Source organism: Maniola hyperantus, chromosome 25 (assembly GCF_902806685.2).
Source record: "Maniola hyperantus chromosome 25, iAphHyp1.2, whole genome shotgun sequence".
NCBI classification, from domain to species: Eukaryota; Metazoa; Arthropoda; class Insecta; order Lepidoptera; family Nymphalidae; genus Maniola; species Maniola hyperantus.
Window position 1 is genome coordinate 4218587 of NC_048560.1, and position 17043 is coordinate 4235629.

The 17043-nt window shown below is 38.6% G+C and overlaps 2 protein-coding genes across 2 annotated transcripts in view; one reads left to right on the forward strand and one right to left on the reverse strand.

The window, feature by feature from the left end:
* Cbl (E3 ubiquitin-protein ligase CBL) overlaps nucleotides 1-17043 on the forward strand; it is a 99910-nt gene that overhangs the window by 50476 nt on the left and 32391 nt on the right. The window lies entirely within an intron of this gene.
* Nucleotides 9072-17043, reverse strand: part of LOC117993926 (cysteine-rich PDZ-binding protein) — a 305498-nt gene continuing 297526 nt past the window's right edge. Inside the window, exon 3 of the mRNA XM_069507272.1 lies at nucleotides 9072-9203. The gene's annotated coding sequence lies outside the window, so the exon portion shown is untranslated. The remainder of the gene's footprint in view (nucleotides 9204-17043) is intronic.

A 17043-nucleotide genomic window follows, 5' to 3' on the forward strand; every position in this document is an offset into this window, starting at 1 on the left:
GGTAGGTTGATCATAATGATGATTGCAATTCTACTAACGTCGCGCGTTGTATCTGTCCTGGCCTTAATTGCTACTATTTGTCCTCCAGGAGGCGTAGACGCCATTGGTTTACTTTAAACTGGATTAAGAGATTAGTATTCATAGGATTGGGTTTTACTCTCGTGGATTAAGCTGATCGCCCTGGATCAGCTGTGGTCTTCGAAGCGTTCGCGCTATAATGCCGTCATCTGCAGTTTGAGTATCAATCGATAGGCATCCACTGCTGGACATAGATCTCTTGTAGGGACTTCCACACGCCACAGCCTTGTGCCGCCTGAACCCAGCGGCTCCCTGCGATTGGTTTGAAGTCGTCTATCCACTTAGTTGAGGGTCTTTCAAAGCTGCGCTCTCCGGTGCGTGGTAGCCATTATAGCACCTTGAGACCCCAACGTCTGTTAGTTTTTCGAAGTATGTACCCTACCCATCGCCACTTCAGCTTCGTGACCCGTTGAGCTACGAATAGGTACAGTAGATACGCGGCAGAAAGTAATGTTCATTGACCTTTAGAAAGAGAAAGCGGTTTTGTAGAGTATTGTCTCTGTATGTCGTTGAGACCGACAAAACGTCATATAGGTATGAGTGACAGAGACAACGCTCTACAAAATCGAAATGTCATTCTAAAGGCCGATGTACATTACTTTCGGCCGCGTACAGTATGTTGGTAACTCTGGTTCTCCATTTAACGTAGAGATACTCCAAGCATAGTTCTCTCCTTCGCCCGCTGAATGACTGAGCTTTTTTATGAAGCCCCTATGGGTCTCATAAGAAAGGTCAGTCAGTACCTATGTACTTCTACGAAGTAAAAATACTATGCATCCCCATCAGGTATCAGTCCATGTTTCAGGATCCACGATTCATGTTTCAAAGGGAGCTGTATATTTTTTAAGTTATTTACTTCATACACGGCTATTCGATAGACATGTCAGGCAGTTCGTTGGAAAGTAAAAAATTAAAAAAAGCAGTTTACAAACATATATTTTACCTATCGCAGTTTTGTTCCCTTAAAAATGTAAGTACATGACACATGATAAATGATAATGTGTCGAATACAAAATCTTATTATTTCTTGTAGGTAGGTAAATGTGAAATAAGTAATAATCCAATTTTCTCGCGAGCTTCTAATTTAAATATATTAAGTAATTATGAGTATAATATGTTGGTAGCTAAATGCGAAAGTACCCGCGCAAAATTTAATTCTATTTTAGTCTTGCCTAAGTTGCAACATGCAGAATTCCCTAACGAACTTAACGAACTGAGCAAATGAGAGGCCGTTACTTTTGTCTCTTTATTGAAACATCGTTCCTACATTTTCATCAATGAGGGTATTATCGTAAAAGGAAATGAACGAGCTTTTAACTGTTGAAGAAAATGTTGAATTGAAATTAGTTTTACTTTGGAGAAGTCCGTGATACACAATGAACAATAAGACAAAATTGCTATAATGTTATTATAAATGCGAAAGTGTGATTTATGTTTTTGGAAATCCCGTGTGAACTGTTTAATTTTCCGGGATAAAAGTAGCCTATGTCACTCGTCAGGTCTTTGACTATACCTACCCATACAGAGTCAATCCGTTGCTCCGTTGCATCGTGATTGAAGGACAAACCAACGAACCTAGAAATCAGCAAACCAATAAACCAACAATCAAACAAACTTTCGCATTTATAATAGGGGTAGTGATTTCTCGTGTATTGAAGAAAATTAAAATATATAAATCACGAAACCGTTTAAATGCCATCCAAGTCCAACTAGAGACGTTTAATTTTATTATAACTGGCAATTAAACAAAATGAAATGACATAAACTCGGTAATAAAGTTAGAATTGTAAAAAACCGGCCAAGTGCGTCAAGTCAGGCTCGCGCAATGAGGGTTCCGTACTACAGTCGTATTTTTTCGACATTTTGCACGATAATTCAAAAACTATGATGCGTAAATGGAAATAAAAATCTGTTTTAGAATGTACAGGTGAAGGCCTTTCATATTATGATACCCCACTTGATATAGTTATCTTACTTCGAAAATTGAAAATACCCACTAATTATTAGTTTATGACCACAATTTAATTTTTTTTGTGTGATGTAACCACAAATTCACGGTTTTCAGATTTTTCCCGAATGTCGGCAATAAGACCTACCTACCTGCCAAATTTCATGATTCTAGGTCAACGGGAAGTACCCTGTAGGTTTCTTGACAGACCGACAGACAGACAGACAGACAACAAAGTGATCCTATAAGGGTTCCGTTTTTCCTTTTGAGGTACGGAACCCTAAAAAGCTTTAAAATGTAACGGTATTAATGTTGACAGTTACTTCTTCGGAAGAACCGGTATTGCGTGTAAAATAAGTTCAGCTGACGTAAATAAATATTTAATAGCTTAGTACTTTACGACGGTATTTAAATATTTTATCTTCTATCAAATAAAGTGACTTTCAGAATATTCGTAAGAGTTATTCTAAACTCGCTTATGCCCGCGTCTTCGTTCGCGTGGATTAAGGTTTTAAAAATTCAGTGGGAACATTTTGATTTTCCGGGATAAAAAGTAACCTATGTCACTCTGCAAGTCTTTAACTATACATAAAAAACTGGCCAAGTGCGAGTTCGACTCGCGCAACTCGACCTACCTACCTACCATATTTCATGATTCTAGGTCAACGGGAACTACCCTATAGGTTTATTGACAGTCACAACAGACAGACAGGCAACGAAGTGATCCTATAAGGGTTCCTTTTTTCCTTGTGAGGTACGAAGCCCTAAAAATGATACCTAATAAAAGTTGTCTAAAATGTAGAAGAGTTTTTCATCCTCAGGTTTTTAAAGCACTCTTCTATCGAGAGGACGCGACGCTATTCGTAAACTATTAGTGAATTTAAAAAAAACGGGCCGAATTGAGAACCCCCTCCTGTTTGGAAGTCGGTTAAAAAGGTGCAAAAAGTAAATGTTTTATACCTACAAGCTGGTAATACTGGTGTGTGAAACATTCAATTCAATTCAATTCATTTATTACTTAGCAAACGAAAAGAAAATAAGAAAGACCCCTACTCAGTCAATCGTCGAAACATAAAAGCATTGCTATGTTAGTAAGTACTAACTACTAAGTGGAAAGGACCTTTCTACAGGGTGTTGCTGAGTCATTATCGCAGCACCCTCTGTACTCGACAATGAATCAATTGAAGAAAAGGGGGAATTGCATTTACGGGAAAGGGAATTGATTTTTCGACTCATTGTTTTGGATATTCCTTTTAAAAGCACGTGACATTGGCGAAGCAAACTGAACTGGATTACTTTGCTGATTGGGGAGTGAAATACGCCATACTGTGGTCTTGTAACAAGAGAATAATGGTTTTGATAGTATCGCTATCAAAATTATATTGTTGGTTTGTTCTTCAATCACGTCGCAACGGAGTAACGGATTGACGTGATTTTTTGCATGGGTATAGTTAAAGACCTTGAGAGTGACATAGGCTACTCTTTATCCCGGAAAATCTAAGAGTTCCTACGGGATGTTAAACCTAAATCCACGCGGACGAAGTCGCGGGCATCAGCTAGTAACTAATATGGGGTAAAAAAATATAAAAAGATAAAGATCAGAAGTAACTAGCAATTATAACAGATCAAAGATACTTACAATGTAACTAGATAGCTAAGCGGATCCAAGATAGATTGCTATCGATCGGCCATGTAAAAACTAGTAACCTGTTAAATACGGGTTCGTAATTATGATAATAAGCAAAACCTAGTTTAATACCACGAACATGCCACGACAAAGAAAATATATAGTTCGTAGATACGTCAGTCCTGTATCAAAATGTTGTTAACGGCCCGCCCCACGACTTTCAGCTTAGCGAGAAGCGGTGCGGCAAACTGCGCGACAAGCGAAGGGATGTCCATCCAACTGGATGTTTTGACTTTTGACATCCATACAAGGAGTTGATTTTTTTTATAAACGCTTCTTTACTTATTCATTTTCCACTACAAAATGTTGTGTATGTAAAGCTGACACTCATTTACCGTGCCACCACCAGGGTCCATGCCATTCTGTGACATGGCGTCTCCCTTATTCGCCCGTAAATTTCACACATTGAAAACAAAAGAGACCTAATCCAAAATCTCGATTATCAATATGGCCATTTAAAGCTTTGCGATTAGCAGTAATTGAACTTAAAAGGACAGAGTATAGAGGGAGGGACACTAGTGTCATCACAGGTCGCAGTCGCAGTTCACGACTATAAACCTCGTAATAAAACGTCGAAGCTTCACTAAGAACGGAGTTCGCCGTCTTTTAAAACGGCCAATTATCTTATAATCGGATGTTTTAAAAGTCGGCGAACTCCACCCTTACACTCGCAGGCGTCAAATGCAGGTAGGCTAGGTAGGCTATGCAACGAATAGGTATATTTGATTTCACGTCACCCCTAACCTAATATTTGACAGATGTCGAATCAAGATTAAACCAAGAGTTTTCTCACTTTAGTTCACTCTGTCACAATCGCTCGCGTTGCCGCTGAGTGCAGAACTTCGCGACGTGGATCATGCATTTTAGTAGTATATATTTGTTCTAACCGCTCACCGCCCCGCGCTAAGTTTCCGCTTAGCGGCAAGGTCGTGGCTAAGCTGTAAAACCGACACTAAAGCGTTTTGCAGTTAGATGATCTATTGCGATGCGCCTGCGACTTAACGGTTTAAGCCATTAATTGATACGGCTTAGCTAACGGCATCCGATGTCTGGCTCTGGTGAGATACAACGATATTGTGTTCGTTTTTTTTAAATTACAAAGTGTTTGAATGACTTGTTTTGAATGATAGAAGATTTGTTTTTATAATGATATCATTTCCGTCGTACAAATCGGTGGTATGTTACGACGGCCTTAGTAGATTTAGTAGAGGTAAAGTGCCGAAATGGTTCTTTTACCTCTTATAATCTGCTTAGTGAGAACAAAGATCTTTTGCAGATTTTCTTTTTTAGGGTTCCGTACCTCAAAAGGAAAAACGGAACCCTTATAGGATCACTTTGTTGTCTGTCTGTCTGTCTGTCAAGAAACCTACAGGGTACTTCCCGTTGACCTAGAACCATGAAATTTGGCAGGTATGTGGGTCTTATAGCTGGCTTTAGGGGAAAAATCTGAAAACCGTAAATTTAGGGTTAGATCACACAAAAAAAATTAAATTGTGGTCATGAACTCATAATTAGTATTTTCAATATTCGAAGTAAGATAACTATATCAAGTGGGGTATCATATGAAAGGGCTTTACCTGTGCATTCTAAAACAGATTTTTATTTATTTTTATGCATCATAGTTTTTGAATTATCGTGAAAAATGACGAAAAATACGACTGTAGTACGGAACCCTCAGTGTGCGAGCCTGACTCGCACTTGGCTGGTTTTTTTTTAATCGTTAATACCGGTGTGGTGCTCATGTGGAGAGAAATGCTACAAAACCTACCTTATATAAAAACATTTGAATTCATTTCGCAATATTTCTGAAGCAAAAAGGGGTAATCAACCGTGCTCTCAAATTCAGCAAGCCCTAGCAGCGTACTCGGGAATTTAGAGAGCCTTTTGAAAATTGTAACATCGAGATATATATTTTTATAATCTCTTTGTTGGAAACTAGGATTGTGTAAATAAAATGGTGGAAACAAGAAACTCGCACTCAAAAGAAAGACGCTCAATTATTCCTGTTGGAATATTAGTTATCCGCGCGGATATGGGTTTTGTAAAAATTCCAAGGGAACTCCTTGATTTTCCTTCATAAAAAGTAGCCTATGTCACTCTCCAGGGTTTCAATTATATCTATATAAAAAATCGGGTCAATCCGTTGCTCCGTTGCGGCGTGCTTTTGGGGCAAACGAACAAACCAACGACCAAAATACACTTTCGCATTTATAATATGGATAGTGATTTTTTTTGTTTCTCAGTACCGGGCAGAATAGGGCAACTGTAATGTCTGTTTGGGTGTGTCCTCCCAATTATATAAAAATCATATTTACATAATATGATTATAATTAAGCAGATTATAAGAGGCAAATACACCATTTGGCATTTATAATATTGGTAGTGATATCACACTTGATCACTAGTTCGTTAATGTTTTAAATGTTTGGCGGTTTACTTAATAGTTTCCAACTTTTCCATTCCGTGCTGCAAATGGTCTGACTCGTTTCAACTTATCCGTATACTGAAATATATGTAGAGCGTGTGTGGCTACGTGCTTTTAAAGTTATTCGAGAGCTCATGTCAAGTTAAACAGCGCTATGGGTCAGTGGGAAATAGGTCGGAGCAATATTAGATACCAGAGTATCAATGTGGTGCTACTTGGAATTAAAATGACCTGCACTTAGCAGTTCCAGTTGGAATTAATAAAAGTTTTCCCTTTGATTCATCGACTTCATGCAATTCCTATTGGATATTGCATGAAAATATTCTTGTTTAGATTTTCTACCAGTGTGTAATGTGTGTAGTGTATCACAAGATATCCAAGACCATCAGTCCATTCGGTAAGGCATGTGTTTTAAGAATTTTTATTGCACCCCCTCCTTGCTATAGCTAACTTTCTCCTTCTACTTCCATTGACTTCTGCATTTATAGTGAAACAATGGCGTAGTTTGTAAAGCTAGATTCTTCTTTCCCCATCTAGCCTTTCGGGTAGTTATTAGTCCCATTAACTTCCTAAAAGCTCTGGTTAAGCGTTGTAGAACAATTGCGCCTTGTAACATAGATATATACCTTAGATACATACCGCATCCTTTATGTATCTGCCTTTGCCCATTGTCACACTAGCCCCAGTTTCCATTAACAAACAAAACAGAACGCAAGCCCTACCGCGCATTCGTTTTAAGAATTTTCATTGCACACCCTTCTTGCTATAGCTAACTTTCTCCTTCTACTTCCATTGACTTCTGCATTTATAGTGAAACAATGGCGTAGTTTGTAAAGCTAGATTCTTCTTTCCCCATCTAGCCTTTCGGGTAGTTATTAGTCCCATTAACTTCCTAAAAGCTCTGGTTAAGCGTTGTTGAACAATTGCGCCTTGTAACATAGATATATACCTTAGATACCTACCGCATCCTTTATGTATCTGTCTTCGCCCATTGTCACACTAGCCCCAGTTTCCATTAACAAACAAAATAGAGCGCAAGCGCTGCCGCGCATGCGTTTTAAGAATTTTCATTGCACACCCTCCTTGCTATAGCTTACTTTCTCCTACTTCTATTGATTTCTGCCCTTATATTAAAGTGAAACAATGGCGTAGTTTGTAAAGCCAGGTTATTCGTCTTCCCCAATCTAGACTTTCAGGCCGTTATTAGTCCCATTAACTTCCTAAAAGCTCTGCGCCTCGATTGCGGACAGCTACAATGTAACGATCGCAATCATGTCTGATTGGTTGATGCTCGCTCACTATTGGCTACAATGTATTGTTGCAACAATAGTTAAATTCAGCCAATCACAACGATTGCGATTGTAATAATGATTGATGCATTTTTACCGCAATCGAGCAACTGGTTAAGCCTTGTAGAATAATTGCGCCATGTAACATAGACACCTACCGCATCCTGTACGTATCTGCCTTTATCGCCCAGTGTCACACTAGCCCCAGTTTCACAAACAAAATAGAACGCAAAACCTACCGCTGAACCCAGAAAATAATACTCAACGTGATTTTAATCACTCGGTATTCAAGTGCTGGGAATCCGAAGAACCACGAGAGCCCTTGACGCGTGGTTGACCCAAATATGTCAGCCTGAATGTAATTAAACCGAACAGTAATTAAAGAGTTAGTTCGCGTAATATTGGAGTGTTTTAAAGAGATTTCCTTTCTAATGAAGATATGTTTCTTTGGCTGATGAAGAAAAATTAGGGTACGGTTACATTAGCGACATTTTTTTTTGTTCATTTTAGGTAAACGCTTGACCACAATCACACCTGATGGAAAGTGATGATGTGGCCTAAGATGGGACGCGTTTACCTAGAAGATGCTTATTCACACTGTTTTAAAGATACCCGGGTTGTAATTGGTAGGAAACACAGATCGTGGAAGAGTATTCCAAACCTTAAGCCATGCGTATGAGGAATGATGACGCAGAACGTTTCGTGCGTGTAGATGGAATGTCGACGACATAAGGATGGAAACTTGAAGTTTTTGAAAGTTTTAGTGATCGTACTTTCAAGTACTTATTGTTCGCGACAGGTCGACATGGCCTGCCCGGCACACGCACTGTCATAGTTTTAGTGTAGCACGAGACCGTATCGACCTCGAAGACTTTCGAGAGCCTTTGACGCGTGGTTGACCCAAATATGTCAGCCTAATGTAATTAAAATGAACAGTAATTAATAATGAGTTACTTTGCGTAATATTGGAGTGTTTTAAAGAGATTTCCTTTCTAATGAAGATATGTTTCTTTGGCTGACGAAGGAAAGTTAGGATAGGTTTACATTTGCGACTTTTTTATTATTTTGTTTTCATCAGTAAATTTCAATCCTTTTTAGTACATTAAAAAAGCTTTTATTTAAAAAAACTTTATTCGAACGATATAATATGTATAATGTATAGTATATACCTATCGCTCATGTATTCCTAGCGCTATGTGTGAGTGGGTACTGGGTAGGTGCCTAATCAATTTTCTAATGTGTTTAATTAAGTAAATTTCAACCCTTTTTAGTATATTAAAAAAGCTTTTATTTAAAAAAGTTTTAAATTATTTCGAACGATATATGTGTATATATCTATCGCTCATGTATTCATAGCGCTATGTGTGAGTGGTAGGTGTCTAATCAATTTTCCAACATTATCCCTCGCTGTGTAAATTATGAAGCGTACCTACCTACAATAACGGATTCCTTCTGATGAGCTTTGTTTCATTAAAAATTATTTGCTGGAGTTACAGGGCGCTGATGTTTTGTTCGTTAGAAATTCTCTTTGAATTTTCAAGTAAGGAGGGGCACATTAAAGGGCGAAAATGTGATGTTTTTACAGACTTTAAAAATAGGGTTTTAATTCGTCATTGCGGCCGATTCTCTTATACACAATCTCTAAACTAAACTAAATTAACAGGTCTAAATCTAGTGCTATCCTTTTCCGCAAGCGACATTATGAAAGGGATAGCAATAGATTTAGACGTGTCATTTTAGTTTAGTTTAGAGATTGTGTACAACGGAATTAGTTTTCTGATGTTCCATAGCTGTAGCTGAAGTTTAACAGTTATAGTTTATATCACCTCGGCATAGAAATCAAACGGATGCAGGCGCACGAATTTTCGCGTTTGGTTCCCGGAAAAACGTAAGCTTAAGCTGTACTTTGATATGCCAGTCAGTTAGTCTATACTTCTATATGTAGGAATAGAAGATAAACAAGCATGTAGTTCCGTGTATGTAAAATAATAATTTGCTAATGACTCTACCTAATGTTGGTCAAATTATTCACTCGTAGGAAATGCGTAGGACCCCATGCTAATGAATTCAATGAATTCTCGGTAGGTTCCCACGTCATCACGAACTACATAAACTTGGTAGCGTATAGGCAATCGGGATATGAGGCGGGGGACGCCCCGCACTCCCGCACGTCACCCTCGCTCGCCCGCACCGGGTTATCGCGGGGGCTGTGTGGGTGTGCGGGGTGTTCCCTCCCCAATTGCCATCTCGACCTGGGAAATATGCTTACAGTATGAATAAACCACCTCACAAGTTACAACCTAAAATACATTTGTGATTATAAAACCTATTTCTGATACCTACTACGCTCCGCCTCAGGAAAGTAGAAAAGTAATTTGTGGGAATTACTGTAATACTTTATAATAAACTAACTTATGCTCGCGACTTCGTCCGCGTGGACTACAAAATTTCAAAACCCTATTTCACCCCCTTAGGAGTTGAATTTTCAAAAATCCTTTCTTAGCGGATGCCTACGTCATAATAGCTATCTGCATGCCAAATTTCAGCCCGATCCGTCCAGTAGTTTGAGCTGTGCGTTGATAGATCAGTCAGTCAGTCAGTCAGTCATTCAGTCAGTCAGTCAGTCAGTCACCTTTTCCTTTTATATATATAGATTTTCAGTAAATTTTAGACCACTACTATCTACTACTTTACTACTTGGAACAACAAGTATGAAACTATTGGTGTAGAAAATTATTTTCTTTGCGTTAAAAGTTTTATAAAGAGTACCTTACGACTTTGTGAAATATACCATAAAACAATTATTTCACAATACGTAGGGGCTTAATTTGCCGTGAAACAAGATATTATACCTAGCATTTACCGCTAAAGGAAATTTTGCAACTTTCACAATACATAATTATTAAAAACCAAAATGGTTCCCCCGCCCTTAGGGTAAACCCGCACTGCAAAATTTCACCGCGCGATGTTTTCCGCAAAGTCCGGCACTTACACCATGTCCTATGTCCACTTACGATTCCACTTTATGTTATTTCGTACTCCGCGGTGTAACAGTTCAAGACTAGTTCGAAACAAAGATTTGTAGAGCACGTACACTAGTGAGGCTTCCTACACTGGGAGGCGTAAACAATCACTATTGATAACACGTTTTTTTCTTCCTCTTCTTCTTTATCTCAATTTTTTAAAATTGAGATGGTACGTACAGGTTACTAGTTCACAGTCGATTTGGAAATTGTATGAAGCTGCACGTACTCGAAAAAAAAACACGTGCGAACGGCTTTTGACTGACTGAATGATCTATCAACGCACAGTTCAAACTACTGGACGAATCGGGCTGAAAATTGGCATGCAGTTAGCTATTATGACGTAGGCATGCGCTGAGAAAGAGTTTTTGGAAATTTAATCCCTGTAAAACAGGTGTTTGAAATTTGTGTAGTCCATGCGTATAAAGTCGCGGGCTTAAGCTAGTATTATTATAATTTCCATGTTACAGAATTTTGCGGGAAAAATCACGCAGTGAAATTTCGCAGTGCAGGCTTACTCTTGCCTAATTTATGTTTCGCAATTTTTTCGTAAGCATGATTTCCTTATATTCGAAATGTTTTTAAGACAGCCTTTGTGACGCAGTAGCGGTGCGAAATAAGTTAGACGTAATTAAGGGCAAAGGAAAACATCGCGCAGATTTTTAGGGTTCCGTACCCCAAAAGGAAAAACGGAACCCTTATAGGATCACTTTGTTGTCTGTCTGTCTGTCTGTCAAGAAACCTAACAAAGTACTTCCCGTTGACCTAGAATCATGAAATTTGGCAGGTAGGTAGGTCTTATAGCAGACATTAGGGGGAAAATCTCAAAACCGTAAATTTGTGGTTACATTACACAAAAAAAAAATTGTGGTCATAAACTAACAATTAGTATTTTCAATTTTCGAAGTAAGATAACTAGGTATATCAAGTGGGGTATCATATGAAACTTGAAAGGGCTTCACCTGTGCATTCTAAAACAGATTTTTATTAATTTTTATGCATCATAGTTTTTGAATTATCATGCAAAATGTCGAAAAAGTACGGCTGTAGTACGGAACTCACGTTGCGCGAGCCTGACTATCGTCTAGTGACTAAACGCGACGCGAGTAGGTATTTTCAAAAATGCTATCTGTTTGATGCAGCGTTCACGTGCGCAGTCGTTCCGTGATTGCCTAGTGGTTGTGACATCTACCTCCTATTCGGGTGGTCGGGGGCTCGATCCCAGGCCCGCACCTTTAACTTTTCGGCGTTACCTATGTGCGTTTTGTTTTAAGTAATCAGTACCCTTATTATAAATGCGAAAGTGTGTTTGTTTGTTGGTTTGTCCTTCAATCACGTCGCAACGGTGCAACGGATTGATGTGATGTTTCGCATAAAGACCTGGAGAGTGACATAGGCTACTTTTTATCCCCGGAAATCAAAGAGTTCCCACGGGATTTTTAAAAAACCTAATTCCACGCGGACGAAGTCGCGGGCATCATATAGCGTTCACAGCTGGTTAGATGCGTCAGACGCGCTTTTAACAGCATACGAAAAAACCGGCCAAGTGCGAATCAGACTCGCGCACTGAGGGTTTCGTACTACAATCGTGTTTTATCGACATTTTGCACGATAATTCAAAAACTACTTACTAGATCTCGTTCAAACCAATTTTCGGTGGCAGTTTGTGTATGGTAATGTACATCATATATGTTTTTTAATTTTTATCGTTCTCTTATTTTAGAAGTTACAGGGGGGGGGACATACGGACAGACTATAAGGGTTCCGTTTTTGCCATTTGGCTACGGAACCCTAAAAACGTGTTCAAAGGCTCTAAAACAAAGAATTGGGCACACTCATTCAACACTTATTAGGCGGGCATACCAATTAATATTAATGAGGTTATGAATAAAACGATCAGCCCGCTTGCCGGTCGCCATTTGTTTCGCGTTGAATTAATATTTGCATAACGCGAACAGAGAACATTCCTAATTTATAATGGGAACCCTCGGGGATCAATGACCTGTATACCTAGAATTCGAGATGACCTTCCTTTGTACTGGATTTGGAAAATGATCGTTCTTTAAACGAAAGCTATAGACTACTTCTTTCGACGCTACAATCATTTAACCTCTACAATTTTCCTCAATTTAGTTCTGTCCTTCTTCCACGATGTCAAATTTTAACAATAACTATACTCTGATTTTTAATTCGGTGGAATTCTGACGTTGTCATTTTTATACATCAGGGGAGTTATTTGTATGAAAAACAGTGTGATTACCACCTGAAGTTCGATTTTACCCCAAATTACATTCAATCCCTATCAATATAAAAACCCCTAAGACATAACTTCGCACTAAAATAGGCTGCAATCTTTAACAGTGGAAAGTGGAAACTGGCAGCAATGGGATCGGTTGATTCGAGGATGTAATCTTGACTTATATGTTGAACATATCTAAGTTTATTTTTAGTTCCTTTTAATTTTAACCATCTTGATGTACCTAAAAGTACACACTTAGATTATGATTCAGGATTTTTTAAGAAATTCTTTCACAAAAACCTTGTTCTTTACGTAAACAACAAAAAATCGGCCAAATCGGTTGATTTGTTCTCAAGTGATGATCTTACATACATGCGGCAATTGATTTATGTACTTAAATTTACCTTATGTACAATATTTAAAGTTTTCTTCTTTGTGGGAATTGTTTTATCTCTGGTAACATTAAGAAACGTCAGAATTCCACGGAATTAAAAATCAGACTATAGTTACATTATTATTAGATATATACAAATATATAAAGTTATTATATACAAATATGTAAATACAGGGTTATAGCGTATATAATTAAATTTCTAGCATCAATTTAATGAAGAGATATTCGTTGAATCTTGGTTGAAGAAGAAGCTAACTAAAAAGCCGGCAACGCATCGGCAGTTCCTCTGGTGCTGCAAATGTTCATGGGCGGCGGTAATCACTTAACATCAGGTGACCCGGCTGCTCGTTTGCTCGCTATCTCTATTAAAAAATAAAAAGCTAGAAATTTAAAGCCAAAAGCACCAAGATCTGGCGCGGCAGATCGATTGTTGGGTAAGCAGTGCTTATTTACCTATGTGAAAAGCAAACTGCTAATCTCAAAGAAACGTGGATGAGTTTAGATTAGGTACTCTGTAGTACAAAAACACTTAAGCCGGTGGGATAACAATTAACTAGTAAACAATTTAATTGCAAATAATCCGTTGTTACATAACAAGCATTATGGTCTAAGATCCCGCTTTAGAACGACCTTCACCGAGCTGGTTAATGGATGAAACGTATTTTATATTCAATTTAATATGTCAATAAATATATTGCATATGGGTTGCCTAAAAAATTTCTGTCCAGTATATGAGTAATTAATAATTTAATTTTTTTTTTAAATCCTTTCACCGGTTTGTTTAATTGACAAATTCCATACCAATCGCAAGTAAAAGGCCCATAGAATATACAAACGTTATTTTTTCCCCGGGTAGGCAGGTATAAACAGGTAAATCGATACTAGTAATTTGCACCGCGTTAATGAATAAAAGTTAAATGAAACTAAACATTATTTCATTTAATATTCAACGTTTGCATATTCTATGGGCTTCATACTTTCGATTGGTATGGAATTTGTGAAATAATTAAAAATTTTTTTTTTATTATTAATTAATCATCCTGGACTGAAATTTTTTAGGCAACCCATATGCAATATATTTATTGACATATTATATTGCATATAAAATACGTTTCATCCATTAACCAGTTCGGTGAAGGTCGTCCAATAGCGGGATCCTATACTATTAATATTACCTAGATTATCTCACTTAATACAGAGTTGCATTACACAGAGTAAACAATGCATCCAATCATACGTTCTATGAAGGTCAGCCTATAGATATTTCTATATTAACATTATCAACACGTTTTTGCTGATATTATGTAAATCTTACCACCACGTAAAATTAACCCGTGCTTTCGTGATTTTGAAGGTTGCCTGGAAAAGATCGCTTTAGTGATAAAGCCGCCTTTGCATGCTACAGCTATTAGATTAAGATCCTTGTATGTTTTTATTATGTTTACTTGTGTTGTGTGCAATAAAGTATAAATAAGAAACCAATATTGTGTTTTTTCTGTTTGTGTGGAGAAAAAAAAAAAAAAAAATTTAAGTGTAATTTAACAAATTGACATAACACGTTCGCACGGTCTGACCGTCTGAATTCTGAGCCAAAATGCAAAACTCTCGTTAGGCCATTCGAAAGATTGTTTTCCGAGATGTGTTTCGGTCGCGTTCGTAAATACTTTTTCGGCAGTTGTCACGTGACGTCCGTTAAAAAAGGCGGCAACCTCAAGTGCGACAACAACTCCTTATCTTTTTCTTAATATATAAAACGAAAAGGTGACGGACTGATTGACAGACTGACCGACTGACTGATCAATCAACACACAGCTCAAACTACTGGACGGATCGGGCTGAAATTTGGCACGCAGATAGCTATTATGACGTAGGCATCCGCTAAGAAAGGGTTTTTGAAAATTCAACCCCTAAGGGGGTGAAATAGGGGTTTGAAATTTGTGTGGTCTACGCGGATAAAGTCGCGAGCATAAGCTAGTCCGGAACAAGTAGGTCTCCCTTCAAGTACCTATAGATAAAATCTATTTCCTTCTTAACCCGCTTTTGCAATGACAACACTATCAGTTGATGATGCATCGGCGCCATATAAGTACTCATTTTAATTTGATTCAGTTGCAAATAGATGCAATCACTCGAGCTGCTATAAATGGGTTTATTGATACAGCATAAGATCTGGCGCACACGATAGGTAAGTCTTCGAAGGACACGATTCTAAGAGTGAGATCTATAGAGCGCACTCTGACTTTACTTAGACTTGACAGAGTTAAAACGAGACAGAGCTATATCTCTCACATAAATCCGTCTCTTTTTAACGCAATCTTAAGTTTGAGCAAAGTCAAAGTCGCTGGGGCAGCTAGTTTTTTTTTAATTATTATTATTCAGATACAAGTTAGCCCTTGACTGGAATCTCACCTGATGGTAAGTGATGATGCAGTCTAAGATGATAGCGGGCTAACCTGGAAAGGGGTATAGCAGTTTTTGTTAAACCTATACCCCTTTGGTTTCTAGTTTCTACACGGCATCGTACCGCAACGCTAAATCGCTTGGCGGCACGGCTTAGCTAGTTGATAAAAATTCATTCAACCCGTAAAGAAAGAAAAGGAATTTCCAAAGGAATGTGCAAGTTATATTCGGACCAAGAGGCAATCAATCTATTCCATTCAAACTGAACAAACTGAAATTCAGATGAGAGTCGTAAAGGTCTAAGTAAACAAACTTCGCGACTAGTCCTGTAGCCTTAGTATGGGATTTTATATAGCATAAGCTAGTTTCAGTATAAATCCCGCAAATTGCTAATGCGCGTGGCCGCCATTTTAGTGACGTCAGCACTAGACTGTAGTTTCGAGCTGATGGTATAGGTATTTTATTTCGGCTGACGACAAAATGACTTCATTTCGATGTTAATGAGACATGGTTCTAGCGCAATAGCAATTTGCGGGACTTATACCACTGATTTTTATTTCGAAAGTTTTCCGCTTGGAACACTGGTTGTAAATCTTGAGCCTTAAAACAGAGTCGTTATGGTCTATTTTACCCTTAAAGTGTTTTACGTTGGTTAGATCTAATATATTATCATACAGTACGCGTCCGAAAGTAATGTACATCGACCTTTAGAAGGAGATAACAAATTTGTAGAGCACTGTCTCTGTCGTTGATACCGACAAAACGTCATATATGTATGAGTGACAGAGACAACGCTCTACAAAGGCGAAACGTCATTCTAATGGCCGATACTTGACGACCTCCCTGGCGCAGTGGTGAGCGCTGTGGTCTTATTAGTGGGAGGTCCCGGGTTCGATTCCTGGCAGGGGTTTGGAATTTTATAATTTCTAAATTTCTGGTCTGGTCTGGTGGGAGGCTTCAGCCGTGGCTAGTAACCACCCTACCGGCAAAGCCGCGCCGCCAAGCGATTTAGCGTTCCGGTACGATGCCGTGTAGAAATCAATGGGGTATGGGTTTAATAAAAACTGCCATACCCCTTCCAGGTTAGCCCGCTATCATCTTAGACTGCATGATCACTTACCATCAGGTGAGATTGCAGTCAAGGGCTAACTTGTATCTGAATAAATAAAAAAAATACTTTCGGCCTCGTACGGTACTAACCACACTGATATCAAGTTTATTGCGTCGTAAATCGGATTGTTACGTCCAATCTCGTTCATACAACACACGGTCTGTTAATTCATTGGCACACTTCATTCATGAAGATCGATATTGTGCTAAGTGCGTACCAGATACATTCGAGTAGGTACCTATAGTATGCGACAGGTCGAGATGGCAATCGGGGTGACCCCCCGCACATCTGCACAGCCCCCGCGCTAACCCGGTGAGGAATAGCGTGGGTGAAGTGCGGGTGTGCGTCCCCACCCCGATTGCCATCTCGACCTGTCGCGTTCAAAGGATAGAGGGCAACTTTCTGAAGCCAAAATATGCCACTCTGCCTGCGCTGATTGGTTGCTATAA